The 14,052-nt window shown below is 44.9% G+C and overlaps 1 non-coding gene across 1 annotated transcript; it reads right to left on the bottom strand.

Annotated features, from left to right (window-relative positions):
* Positions 1-9,718: 9,718 nt before the first annotated feature.
* LOC122218734 lies at positions 9,719-9,825 on the bottom strand. Its single transcript, XR_006202067.1, has one exon. It is a non-coding gene; the product is annotated as a U6 spliceosomal RNA (small nuclear RNA).
* Positions 9,826-14,052: the final 4,227 nt, after the last annotated feature.

The following is a 14,052-nucleotide window of genomic DNA, read 5'->3' on the forward strand; positions in this document are numbered from 1 at the left end:
ATAGTAAGAATTCGCAATAATCTACTAACGGATAAACAGGAAAGTTATTTGTTGCAAGCTTGGACTTAATATGTGTTAAGTAATAGAGTTAACAACCTTTACAGAGTAGGTCACCAAGCACTGCCTGGGAGGACGGAGAAGACACCACAAGGGAGTGCTCACAGGGACACACAGATACAATATTTTTAAAATAATTTGTCATGTTTATTTATTTTGAGAGAGGGAGGGAGAGAGAGTGTGCACATGAGCAGGGGAAGGGCAGAGAGAGAGAGAGAGAGAGAGAGAGAGAGAGAGAGAAAATCCAAAGCAGGCTCCATCCTGTCAGCGTGAAACCCGACACAGGGCTCGAACCCACGGACCGTGAGATCATGACCTGAGCTGAAATCAAGAGTCTGATGTCTAACTGATGGAGCCACCCGGGCACCGCAGATATTCTATGTTTAAATAAGGTGTTGAGGTGCCAGTTACCTTGACCTCAGGAAAAATACTCATGCATAAAGTCACATTGAATTTGGACAGGAAAACTAGGATCATCGTACGATTACTTGAATACAACCCATCACCTTCTATGCCACAAGGCAGGGCTGATACAACCTGTGCTGTCTATGGGGATGCCTCCCGCCTCCTGGGAAGGTCACTTCCCCCCAGAGGAGACCACTATGGTAATATTCAATATGAGTATATTTTAAGGAACTCTGCCCTCCCCTAAAAACATCTCTACCTGCAGCCACACCCTGCTTCCATGCCCCCACAGAGGCATCCCTCCCAGGCCAGGTGCCAGAACCTTCTCTGGAAAAATGCAGCCCCTTCCCTTTGGGGCTGAACCATCTCCTGGTAAGTACTGCTATTAATAACAATGGAAATAGCCAGCCTCTTCCCTACTTTCCACAGGAGTCCCAGTCTCCTGTGCCTCAGGAGTCTGGCAAACTCTATGGTCTTGGGCTGTGGCCACCTGTCGGTCTGGCTTCTGCTGGCCGTGAGAGAGCTGGGAATACCACTCACGTTCTGGGAGAGGAGGAGGAAGAGGGTGGAGCCTGCAGAGCGCTTATTTCCAGATCAGTCTCTCCACCAACAACCAGCAAGCAAACAGCTGGTATGCTCTGAAATTCACCTCATTACCCTAAGTGCCACCTTTCTCTGAAAGCCGACCATGAGCAATGAGGAAGGTATATTCCTCTAATTAATATGATTTGTACCTACCGTGCCCCTCTCAACTTCAAAACACACTCCCTTCCGATTATCGGAGAATTCCTCTGTCCCCTGTGAGGTGACGGTGAGAGCATGGTGCTTACCCCACCACACAGGACTTTCTGTCTGGGTCTGGCGTCTCCCGACAGCTCCTGGGCTGTCCTGTGTCTCAGGCTGACCTACGGAACACACAGCTGCCTGACTTTTGAGAAGGTCACACTGCCCTCTTGGGTCCAGCCTCTCTCAGGCCCATCCTGAGGTCCCTCTCATGGAAGGCTGTCCAGCACTGCCAGTCTTCTCCAGAACAAGTCTACATACAGCAACACGTGTGCTGCCCCAGATGCGGGCGAAGGGCAAGGAAGGGCTGGCAGCCACCTTGAACTACAGAACAGAGGAGGCCGCTCTCACCTCCTCATCCGGGATGGAATGTGCTTATCCCTTCTCACACTCAGGAGAAGTGACGAGAACCTTGTACCTTTGAGCTACAAGAAATTTCTGACTTTGGGCACCTGGGTGGTTCAGTTGGTTGAGCGTCCAACTCTTGAATTCAGCTCAGCTCACTATCCCAGTGTCATGGAATCGAGCCCTGCGTGGGGCTCTACACGGAGCTTGGAGTCTGCTTAAGATTCTCTCTCTCCCCAGCTCTATGTCTCTAAATAATAAGAATAAGAATAAGAATAAGAATAAGAATAAGAATAAGAATAAGAATAAGAATAAGAATAAAAAATGTAAGGGGGCCTGGGTGGCTCAAGCGTCCAACTTTGGCTCAGGTCATGATCTTGTAGTTCATGGGTTTGAGCCCTGCATTGGGATCTGTGCTGACAGCTCAGAGCCTGGAGCCTGCTTTGGATTCTGTGTCTCCCTCTCTCTCTGCCCCTTCCCCATTCGCACTCTCTGTATCAAAAATAAATAAACATTAAAAAAAATTTTTTTTAATTTAAGGGGTGACTGCATGACTCAGTCGGTTGTGCATCCAACGTCGGCTCAGGTCATGACCTCACGGTCTGAGTTCGAGCCCCACATCAGGTTCTCTGCCGTCAGCACAGAGCCAGCTTCGGATCCTCTGTCTCCCTCTCTCTGCCTCTCCCGGCTCACACTCTCTTTCTCTCTCTCTCAAAATTAAATAAACGTGAGAGAAAAAAAGAAAGAAACAAAGAAAAGAAAAGAAACCTCCAACTTTTATGAATGAGGAGACCAAAGCCCGTGGCTGAGGTCAGAAGGCTGAACTTGGCGTCTTGACTCTCATTCCATACTCTTCCCACTGCATTAAACTGCCTCAAGCTTTATAATTATAGCCAGTTAATCTCTTCATTCTATACTCTTCAGGCTCCCAGAGTACCCCAAACTGCAAGAGGGAGCAAAGCTTCCAAGTGGTGCTTTGGAGGGGGAGGGGGAGAGAGGCAAGGTGGATTTCTTCTGGGCCAGGGCCGACTGTCTACAGCTTTTCTTCCAGAGTCACCATCGCTGAGCCTGGCCTCAGCTCCTGGAGCACCTCACACCCACCACCCTGACCCGCAGGCCTGGGAGCCTCTCCAGGGCATTGGCTGCTGTCCCAGCAGGAACTGGGGCTTCACAGCTGGGCAAGAAAATTCCTCAGTATTAAGAACTCTTCTTAGTGATGTCTTACGCCTGCTTCCTGGGGAATGACCTGCGTGCCCTTGGGTTTCTACAAAGCTTTCAGTTCCTCGTTCCTTGTTTGAACATGTGACCTATGACCTTTCATTGACCTGGCCATGTGTTTCCTGGACTCCCCATGGCCCAGCAGACAGCACCTTTGACCTGCTGACTCCTCTGATCTTCTGTATGGCTCTGTCCTCACTCTGGAAACTCATGCTGTGACTGCGGCTTCTGGGTCCTTCTCCAGGCCTGCTCCTCACCTGTGCCTCCATCCATCACAGCTTCCCCTGTGCCGCCAAGTCTGTGACACCTAGCTGATCTCTACCCGGGTTTAAACCAGCTTGACCTCAGACACGTAGGAACAAGGTTGCTATTTTGGCTTCAATTATGTCACTTTACAGTCCTGTGGAGATCGCTTACACAAAACATGACATGTGCGGTGTGAACTTCCCAGACAAATATGCTAGGAAGCATTTGAGGTTTTTACAAAAAAGACTGGAAAACACTGAACAGCTGTATTTGGCAGGGACATTCAAAGTACTTCAGCCCGCCATCTCCCAAAGTGAGTTCTAAGGGAAAATCGAGGGGAAACGTATATTCCATGTATTATTCAAGGAAACAGAGTTCAGTGGTCAAACGAACTTGGAAAACATGGCACACGACAGCTCTTCCACAGGGATTAAAAACATATGTTAGCACATCGACGGCTCTGGCGAGTCCTCTTTCAAAGAAACCTCTTGAATTTGGTTTAACTCAAATTAATTACAACAAAAAACACTTTTGCTTCTTCAGTGCGTATTAATCCTGCACCTCACTGTTGGGCAGAATCCATGCCAGGAAATGTGACTGAAGGAAGAGATGCAGACGTGACGAGGTTCCAGAACTTGCCCAAGGTCACATAGTCAGGACCAGCCAGAGCTGTGTCCAGGTCAAGACTTCCAGAGCCCCATTCGGGTACTCTTTCCACTAAACCCTGTTGATTCCTTTTTTTTTTTTTTGCAAATGGATTCCTCTGGAAAATCCTTAAAACATCAAGCATTCTCAGTGCCCTTGAAATGAAATGCAGGGAACCCAGTTGTATTCACGTAGTGCTTCTGGAATATACATTTTGCACGAAGGGAGAAGAAAACTTGCTGTCTTAATTTAATTGATGGGGACTAGATGAACTTTTAAATTCAGCGTAGAAACTAGTTGACAACAGTGGGTATCCATCACTGAAAACAGCAGATAACTGTCTCCATGATTTCCACCCACAGCAACTTCTTAAAGGCGTTACGCTGGGTAAAAAAATTAATCTCCAAAGGTCACATGCTTTATGATTCAATTTGTATAACACTCTCAAAATGACAAAATTATAGAGATGGGGAATAGATGAGTGGTTGCCATGGCTAAGGAATGGGGGGAGGGAGCAGGAATAGGGATGACCAGAGAGGAGAAGCACTAAGGAGATCCGTGTGGGGGCGGGATAGTTCTGTATATTGGCTGAGGTGGTGGTTACAGGCATCTGAGCATGTGACAAAATGGCCGACATGGTATCAGTGTCAATTTCCTGCTCCTGATCTTGTACTATGATTACGCAAGATGTAACCATTGGAGGGAACTGGTTGGCGGGGACCGGAGTTGGGGGCACTACTTGGTCCGCTATCTTTGCCGCTTCCCGTGACTCTAAATGATTTCAAAGTGAAAAGTTTATTCACACCTATATTTACACACACACGTGTGTAAACACATATACGGTCCACACGGTAACGTGAATCTCAAATACATTATTATGCTAAGTGAAAGAAGGTAGGCGCAAAAGGCTGCATTCTGGATGACTTCATATATATGGCATTCTGGAAAAGACAAAATTTAGGGACGGAGAACAGATTGGTGGTTCCCAGGGATTACACGTGAGGCCCCGCAAGGGAGTTTGGGACGACAGAACTGCTCTCCATCCTGCTTGGTGTAAGGTCACATGAAGCTGTACCTGTGTTAAAACTCAGGGAAATGTGTATCAACAAAGAGGGAATTTACCATATGTAAATTTAAAAAGAAAGATTAAAAAACAGGTTGTCAGTAGAACAGAAGAATCTCGCCTCTATTCCAAAAGCTGTTGTGATTACTTTTGCATAAATTACACATTTGGTCTTCACAATATAAATACCAATTGCGGCTCTAGTCAAAGGGGAAGACGTTCCCTGAGATCATGTGATTAAGGACAGGATTATTTTTACATTTAATCTCTTCGATGTTTTGGATTATGGCAATACAAATGAGAAGCTTTGCTGGCACTTGGTTTCTTGACCAGCCAGCTCGAATTACAGCCAGGCGGTTACCAAAGTTTGAATGAATTATACCATGAAATTAAAGTCTGAACAGAGTATGGGAAAGCTAACTTGAAACCGAAATAGGGTTTTGGCAAAAAAAAACAGAAAGAAAGAAAAAGACAAAGCTCGGGAATCAATTGCACTACTTGAATTCATTTCCTGTTCCCTTAGAAACGTTCTCAAGCAGCACTCAGAGCAACTCAGGTGTGCACTCTGTAACAAGTTGTTGGTTCTTGGCCTCAGTTGGACTTTTGAAATGTAATGTTTGTTTTCCATCCCAACCCACCCAACTCTGAGAGCCTCTGTTAGCAGGTTTATTTATTCACTCATTAACTTCTGTTGAATGCTTTCTCCCCTGGGTATATCAACAATGGGAGAAGACCAGAATTTATGCAACCACAAGCAGAGATCAGTGGGGGCAGGTGCCTAAAAGGTCACACCCACTTTGAATTTCAAGCCACCACTCTTCTCGCTCAATATTTTCTTTATTTATTTTTGGCTCGTTTCCACATCAGAAGGTTTAAACTCTCAAGTTGTCAACAAACTGCTTTTAAGAAAAAACAGCTCGGGGCGCCTGGGTGCCTCAGTCAGTTGAGTGAGGGACTTCGGCGCGGGTTATAATCTCACGGTTCTTGAGTTGGAGCCCCGCATCCAGCTCTGTGCTGATGACTCAGAACCTGGAGCCTGCTTTGGATTCTGTGTCTCCCTCTCTCTCTGTCCCTCCCCTGCTCACACTCTGCCTCTCTCTCTCTCTCATTCTCACTCTCTCAAAACTAAATAAGCAATCTGTCAATATGTTGTATTAAAAAATAAAAAAATAAACATTAAAAAATTTTAAAAAAGAAGGAGAAAAACCAGCTCATCTTTTCACGTCCATTTAACTGTTCAGTCATCTTTTCCTAGCTTTCAAAATTTCCTTCTCAGCATCATTACTTAGAAACATTACAAATTGACATCGCAGGGGCACCTCAGTGGCTCAGCCGGTTAGGCGTCTGACTTCAGCTCAGGTCATGATCTCACAGTTTGGGAGTTCAAGCCCCAGGTTGGGCTCTGTGGTGATGGCTCAGAGCCTGGAGCCTGCTTCGGATTCTGTGTCTCCCTCTCTCTGCCCCTCCCTTGCTTCCTCTTTGGCTCTCTCTCTCTCAAAAATGAATATACATTTTAAAAATTAAAAAAAAAAACAACTGACATTGCAAGTGACAGCTGTTTATCATCAATTGTTTAATCATCAATAAAGATGGAATCTCAGATCTGGTCTGTGTCTTCTCCCACCACTGGGGAAATGCTGCTTCCCCTCTGTCTGGGTCCATCACCACACTGGTGCTGAGATTCCCTTCCCACTTAAAAATGGAACTTTCTGGGGCACCTGGGTGGCTCAGTCGGTTAAGCGTCTGACTTCGGCTCAGGTCACGATCTCGCGGTCTGTGAGTTCGAGCCCCGCGTCGGGCTCTGGGCTGATGGCTCAGAGCCTGGAGCCTGCTTCCGATTCTGTGTCTCCCTCTCTCTCTGCCCCTGCCCCGTTCATGCTCTGTCTCTCTCTGTCTCAAAAATAAATAAAACGTTAAAAAAAAATTTTTTTTAATAAAAAAAGAAATGGAACTTTCTGGGGCTCCTGAGTGGCCCAGTCGCTTACGCGTCTGACTCTTGATCTCATCCCAGGTCATGATCTCACAGTTCATGGGTTCAAGCCCCGTGTCAGGTTCTGCGTTGGCCATGCAGAGACTGCCTTGTATTCTCTGTCCCCTTCTTCCTCTGCCCCTACCCCACTCATGCGTTTGTGCTCACTCTCTCTCTCTCAAAATAAATAAATAAACATTTAAAAAAATGGAACTTTCTGGCTCTGAGCTCAAAGTGCCTCAGATGATATCGGTTGGAATCATGCTATGAAATATTTATCACTTGGTTTTATTTGCCACTTCAGAGAGGCACATTGTGTGGGCCTTTCGGTGTTTGTTTATATTTTTCACTTTAATTTTTATTAAGTAATACAGAATTTTTAAGTGTTTTCAACTGTTTAAAGAGCCAAACAGTTCCATAATGTTTGTTGTGACAGGTTCCCACACTACCTCTTCTCCAGAAGATCTACTTTTAAGTGTCTGAGCTGATGCTTTATTTATTTTTTAATGTTTACTTATTTATTTTGAGAGAGAGAGAGAGAGACAGACAGAGAGGGAGAGAGAGAATCCCAAGCAGGCTCTGTGCTGTCAGTGCAGAACCCAACACAGGGCTCAATCTCACAAACTGTGAGATCATGACGTGGGCCAAGATCAAGAGTGGGTCACTCAATCACCTGAGCCACTCAGGCACCCGTGAGCTGATGCTTTAGGTACTGACCTCTCCACCTCTAAATAAAATGCCTGTGTTGCTTTTAAAGGGTCAGGAAGCGCCACTGTAAGACAGGACTGGAGGAGCCCAGTCCCAAATTTGTTACTTTCACATACTGGTTATTTCGAGCTGTAGGCAAATACGGGGAGAGGCTTTCTCTGAACTCCCCTCATCTGCCTAAAGACAGATCCTCTGAATGAAACTCCGTTGTCATAAATCCCCTCCTGTGAGTGTCATTAACGAGGGAGAACTGACTCTTGTCATAGGAAAGGAGCCTAGACGTCAACCCCGCACCCAGACTAACTTTGTCACAAACTACCACACCACCCATCTATTCTTCCAGGGGCCCATTCATCTATCCTAAAAAGCATTTCCTCCCCCACTAAGAGGCCTACATTCCCCTCCCCTATCCCTATAAAGATGGCATTTAAGTTGGAATTTTTTTAATTAAAAATGTTTTTTTAACGTTTATTATTTCTGAGAGAGAGAAAGAGTGTGAGCAGGAGAGGGACAGAGAGAGAGGGAATCCGAAGCAGGACCCAGGCTCTGAGCTGTCAGCACAGAGCCAGACGCAGGGCTTGAGCCCATGAACAGCGAGACCATGACCTGAGCTGTAGCTGGACATTTTTTTTTCAAGTTCTGAATTAGATTTATTTTTTTTTAACATATGAAATTTATTGTCAAATTGGTTTCCATACAACACCCAGTGCTCATCCCAAAAGATGCCCTCTTCAATACACATCAGCCACGCCCCCCTCCCTCCCACCCCCCATCAACCCCCAGCTTGTTCTCAGTTTTTAAGAGTCTCTTATGTTTTGGCTGTCTCCCACTCTAACCTCTTTTTTTTTCCCCTTCCCCTCCCTCCTGGTCTTCTGTTAAGTTTCTCAGGATCCACATAAGAGTGAAACCATATGGTATCTGTCTTTCTCTGTATGGCTTATTTCACTTAGCATCACACTCTCCAGTTCCATCCACGTTGCTACAAAAGGCCATATTTCATTTTTTCTCATTGCCACGTAGTATTCCATTGTGTATATAAACCACAATTTCTTTATCCATTCATCAGTTGATGGACATTTAGGCTCTTTCCATAATTTGGCTATTGTTGAGAGTGCTGCTATAAACATTGGGGTACAAGTGCCCCATGCATCAGTACTCCTGTATCCCTTGGGTAAATTCCTAGCAGTGCTACTGCTGGGTCATAGGGTAGGTCTATTTTTAATTTTTTGAGGAACCTCTGCACTGTTTTCCAGAGTGGCTGCACCAATTTGCATTCCCGCCAACAGTGCAAGAGGGTTCCCGTTTCCTCACATCCTCTCCAGCATCTATAGTCTCCTGATTTGTTCATTTTGGCCACTCTGACTGGCGTGAGGTGATATCTGAGTGTGGTTTTGATTTGTATTTCCCTGATGAGGAGCGACGTTGAGCATCTTTTCATGTGCCTGTTGGCCATCCGGATGTCTTCTTTAGAGAAGTGTCTATTCATGTTTTCTGCCCATTTCTTCACTGGATTATTTGTTTTTTGGGTGTGGAGTTTGGTGAGCTCTTTATAGATTTTGGATACTAGCCCTTTGTCCGATAGGTCATTTGCAAATATCTTTTCCCATTCCGTTGGTTGCCTTTTAGTTTTGTTGGTTGTTTCCTTTGCTGTGCAGAAGATTTTTATCTTCATGAGGTCCCAATAGTTCATTTTTGCTTTTAATTCCCTTGCCTTTGGGGATGTGTCAAGTAAGAAATTGCTGCGGCTGAGGTCAGAGAGGTCTTTTCCTGCTTTCTCCTCTAGGGTTTGGATGGTTTCCTGTCTCACATTCAGGTCCTTTATCCATTTTGAGTTTGTTTTTGTGAATGGTGTGAGAAAGTGGTCTAGTTTCAACCTTCTGCATGTTGCTGTCCAGTTCCCCCAGCACCATTTGTTAAAGAGACTGTCTTTTCTCCATTGGATATTCTTTCCTGCTTTGTCAAAGATGAGTTGGCCATACGTTTGTGGGTCTAGTTCTGGGGTTTCTATTCTATTCCATTGGTCTATGTGTCTGTTTTTGTGCCAATACCATGCTGTCTTGATGACTACAGCTTTGTAGTAGAGGCTAAAGTCTGGGATTGTGATGCCTCCTGCTTTGGTCTTCTTCAAAATTACTTTGGCTATTCGGGGCCTTTTGTGGTTCCACATGAATTTTAGGATTGCTTGTTCTAGCTTCGAGAAGAATGCTGGTGCAATTTTGATTGGGATTGTATTGAATGTGTAGATAGCTTTGGGTAGTATTGACATTTTGACAATATTTAAAAATATGGAACGCTTCACAAATTTGTGTCTCATCCTTGTGCAGGGGCCATGCTAATCTTCTCTGTATCGTTCCAATTTTAGTATATGTGCTGCCGAAGTGAGCACTGAAGTCAGACATTTAACCAGCTGAGTCACCCAGGCGCCCCTAAGTTGGAATTCTTAAGTGGTTGTAGGAGTTACTTATTTGTCTTTGGGTGTTTCCCATGTATACATGAGGTATGCATGCGAATCAACTCCTGTTTTTGTCTTGTTAATCTTTTATTCCAGTGGCCTCAGCTGAGAAATCAGAAGAGAAGGAAACTTACTTTTCCTCCTGTACAGTTTCCTTGATTTTTCACTTATAGGCTTTAGCTACTGGCTTACCACTTCGCAAGTTAGGGATTTGGCTCTCTTCCCCTTTCCCCATGAAACACATGCACACCCTTCCCATCCCTTTATCCTTCCAATACAGTTACATCATTAATTTTCCTTAGATCTTTATTCAGTAAATGTAATTCATAGCATTACGACCATGTAAATGCTACCCTGAACTAAGCCACGTAGTAAACTATAACGACTTTTGCTATCCTGAACAACTTTTTTTAATTCCCTGGATAGTAAGTGTATTAGTAGTAGATGCACTTACCACAGATTCAAACACAAAGTCTCCTGCAATGATATACACATCTTCTCAAGACACTTAGAGCATCCCACATTTTATCAATCTGATCCTCTTGAAGAAACACTTCCCAGATTCTCTGCCATGTTCCAGTCTGGACTGTTTTGTTCTCAACAACTGGGGTGGAGCTGTCATCCTGAGGATTCCCTTCATTTCTCTTGAGTCGGATCTCCCGTTTCTTCTGTCTTGAGTCTTCGTTCTTGGTTTGTTCCCTTGTTGTGGTGAAACATACCCTTCAGTCGCTCCCTGATAAACACATGGGAAATACACTTTTTGAAACATTGCCTTTCTAAAATGTCTTTCTTCAGCCCTCATATGCAACTGCTCTTTTGTCATTCTAAGATAGAAGTGGTTTGGGGGCACCTGGGTGGCTCAGTCAGTTAAGCGTCTGACTTCAGCTCAGGTTATGATCTCACGGTTCGGTTCGTGAGTTCCAGCCCCACGTCGGGCTCTGTGCTGACGGACAGCTCAGAGCCTGGTGCCTGCTTTGGATTCTGTCTCTGTCTCTCTGCCCCTATCCTACTCGCTCTCTGTCTGTCTCCCTCCCAAATATAAAAAATCAAACACACAAAAAAATGTTAAGGTAGAAGTGTTATTCCTCCAAGGGTTGAAGGCGTCACTTTCTCATCTTCTAGCCTCTGGTATTACTGTTGAGAAAACTGATGACATTTTATTTTGATCCCCTTATCTTTTTGGCAGTTCACTTTTTCTGTTCTCTTTTCCTGAAACTCCTGTTACTTAGATATTACGTCTTGTGGATCCATCCCCCGATTTTTTTACTTTTTCTCTTTTACATCATTTGCTCTACTGTTGAGGAGAGTTCTTCAATTTTATCCTCCAATTTGTTACATTTTTCAAAACTTCCATTATGTTTCTGAATGTCTAGAGGTCCCTTTTCTTCAAAAGTTCTGTTTCTACGTCATTCTTTTGCTGTCTCAAGGTTGAAATATTTCTTCTTGCCTCACTGAAGATACTACTGATGGGTTTTTGTTTTAAGTTTCTTCTCTTTGAATGTGTCTGCTATTTCTCATGTTGCTTTGTAAATGTTGGTTTGTCTTGGTCTGAATCTCTCACATTAGGGTTTCCGCACCTGTAAATCTTGATCATTTGCTCATGAGAGTGAATTTGTGGCTGGGGCTTTTCAACAGTGAACTTCACCCGAGGGTCATCATTTTCCCAATGAAAACTCATCATCGGTATGTGTAAGACTCTCTTCTTGGGCTGCTCAGATTCTCCAGGGGAACTTTCCAGTCTCCTACCTTAAAGACAATGGCCTGGTTTCCAGCATTCTGGGAGCCCAGGAGATGGGGAGGACTGGGGTCCCAGAAGCCAGTAAGACTGTAGTTACTCCAGCTCCCAGTTCCTAGCACAGCATCCACCTCCATCTCTGCCTACTGTCTTCCAACCCAGGGACCTTCTGTTTTCCTGTGCAGAAAAAAAAAAAAAAAATCTTCTAATTCTGTGAGTGTGGAGGAGGCCAAGTGTCTGACTGCACAAATTGGAGAAGGTGGTCTGGGGATTAAAATGTTCTTTCAAAAGCTTCCAACAAGGGGTTCCTGGGTGGCTCATTTGGTTCAGTGCCAGACTCTTGATCTCAGCTCAGGTCTTGGTCTCAGGATTGTGAGTTCAAATCCCACGCTGGGTTCCATGCTGGATGTGAAGCCTACTTCAAAAACAACAACAACAACAACAACAACAAAACTTCCAACAAATCCTCTTTCTTTAAACCCCTCCCTTGACCCCCATTGCCAGAGGTACTCAGTGTCACCAATTCATAGCCTTTGTAGATTTGTGGGTCAATCCACTTTCCTCACTGATGATCTAGGATTCAGCTGTCTCAGCTCTGCTAAATCAGCACTTGTTTATTTGCTTTCCAGATTCCAAAAGTTTGCTGTGATTTTCTCCTCTCCCATTTTCCCTTTGCCAGTAAAAATCTCTTCTATTGTAGTTTCAGAGAGACTTCCGGAGAAAAGGATATTAGATATTGCGGTCCTTACCTGGAAACCACCGTGTAACTCATGTTAGTTGCTTACGAAAACAAAACGATGGGGCCCGTGGGTGGCTCAGTCGGTTGAGCGTCAGACTCGGCTCAGGTCATGATCTCACAGTTCGTGGGTTTGAGCCTCGCATCGGGTTCTGTGCTGACAGCTCAGAGCCTGGAGCCCGCTTCGGATTCTGTGTCTCCCTCTCTCTCTGCCCCTCCCCTGCTTTCTCTCTCTCTCTCTCTCTCTCTCGCTCTCTCTCAAAAGTAAATAAATATAAAAGGAAACAAAACAAAACACAAAAATAACAAGAATGATACAGAGCCCTGATGCAGGAAAAAAATGTTCTGTTGATGTTGGGATATAAACTGAATCCTATTAAAAACTTTAAAAGCAGTCAAGATAAACCTTCTGACCTTGAACCAGTGAAACTTTCTTTGAACCTAGGGAGCAAGTCCGCTAATTAAAATAAATGTATAAGGCATCTTGGTATGTAGTCTCCTACCCCTATGGTGTTTGTTAGGCAGTTCCCCAATGCTGAGTCTCTTCCTTATAATTCTCCCTGATGTTAAGTTATCCCTCTCCTTTGCTTCCTGGCTCTCAATAGCCGTGTGTCAGTCTCAATAACTCGGGCTCGACTATGTAGCAGGTTCAAGGATACCTTCCCTTAAACTTAGCCCAGAGCCGGTCCTTAATTGCCACTCCTTAGCTCTCTTTTCTCTGGGCCCAGTTACATTCTAGAGCCAAGGATATTTCAAACATAAGGAACACCAAGTCTTACAAGTATGATGGAATGAGCTGAGGCCTCCCTCGCGACCCACCCACCCTCACGGCTCAGGCATCTGCAGCGAAATTAATCCCAGGAAGGAGGCAAGTGCTCCTTTGGCACCATTATGCCACAGCTTTTATTTTTACGAGAAGCAGAATCAAATTATGTTCATAGGGAGGAACATGAATGCTTCACTGAAGACTAGAGTGTTGAGGGGTGCCCCGGTGGCTCAGTCGGTTGAGCGTCCGACTCTTGATTTTGGCTCAGGTCGTGATTCCAGGGCTGTGGGATCGAGCCCCATGTCAGCCTCTGCACTGAACATTGTGCCTGACTGAGATTCTCTCTCTTTCTCTCTCTCTCCCCCTTTTCCCCTCTTATGTTCTTTCTCTGTCTCACACATACACACAAAAGACTAGAGTGTTGATATTTGGAGGAAGTTTTTGCATATGTTGGTAAAGTGTGTTTTCCAGTTGATAAATTAAGGAGGAAACCAGCCTCAGCCATTGTAAGTGGAAAGAAGACTATGGGAGCCCAATTTTCTGCTACTTCCACCAGTTATGGGACTGGGGCACCCATATGCTTTTACTGCCAGCAGACGCCTGCACAGAGGATAATTCTCACTAATATCTAGCCAAATCCTGTGATGGCGGAGTATACAAGTCGCGAGGTGACAGTGGGTAGCATGCCGCTTTACTTTGTGCAGAGGAGCGGAACTTTCCAGGGAGGAAGGTCTAAGGATGCTGTTTGAGGAAGGCCGAAAGAAGAGAACATGGAGGAGAAAGAGGATGTTCAAGTGAGAGAGAGTTAAGGAAAGAAGGAATATTCACAAGGACACCCCCTTCCAACATGGAATCCTGAGAATAGAATGAGGGGATGAATTAGCTCGCACCTCCAGTCTCCCTCAAGTGAAATAATGACTTAGG

Source organism: Panthera leo, chromosome B1 (assembly GCF_018350215.1).
Source record: "Panthera leo isolate Ple1 chromosome B1, P.leo_Ple1_pat1.1, whole genome shotgun sequence".
NCBI classification, from domain to species: domain Eukaryota; kingdom Metazoa; phylum Chordata; class Mammalia; order Carnivora; family Felidae; genus Panthera; species Panthera leo.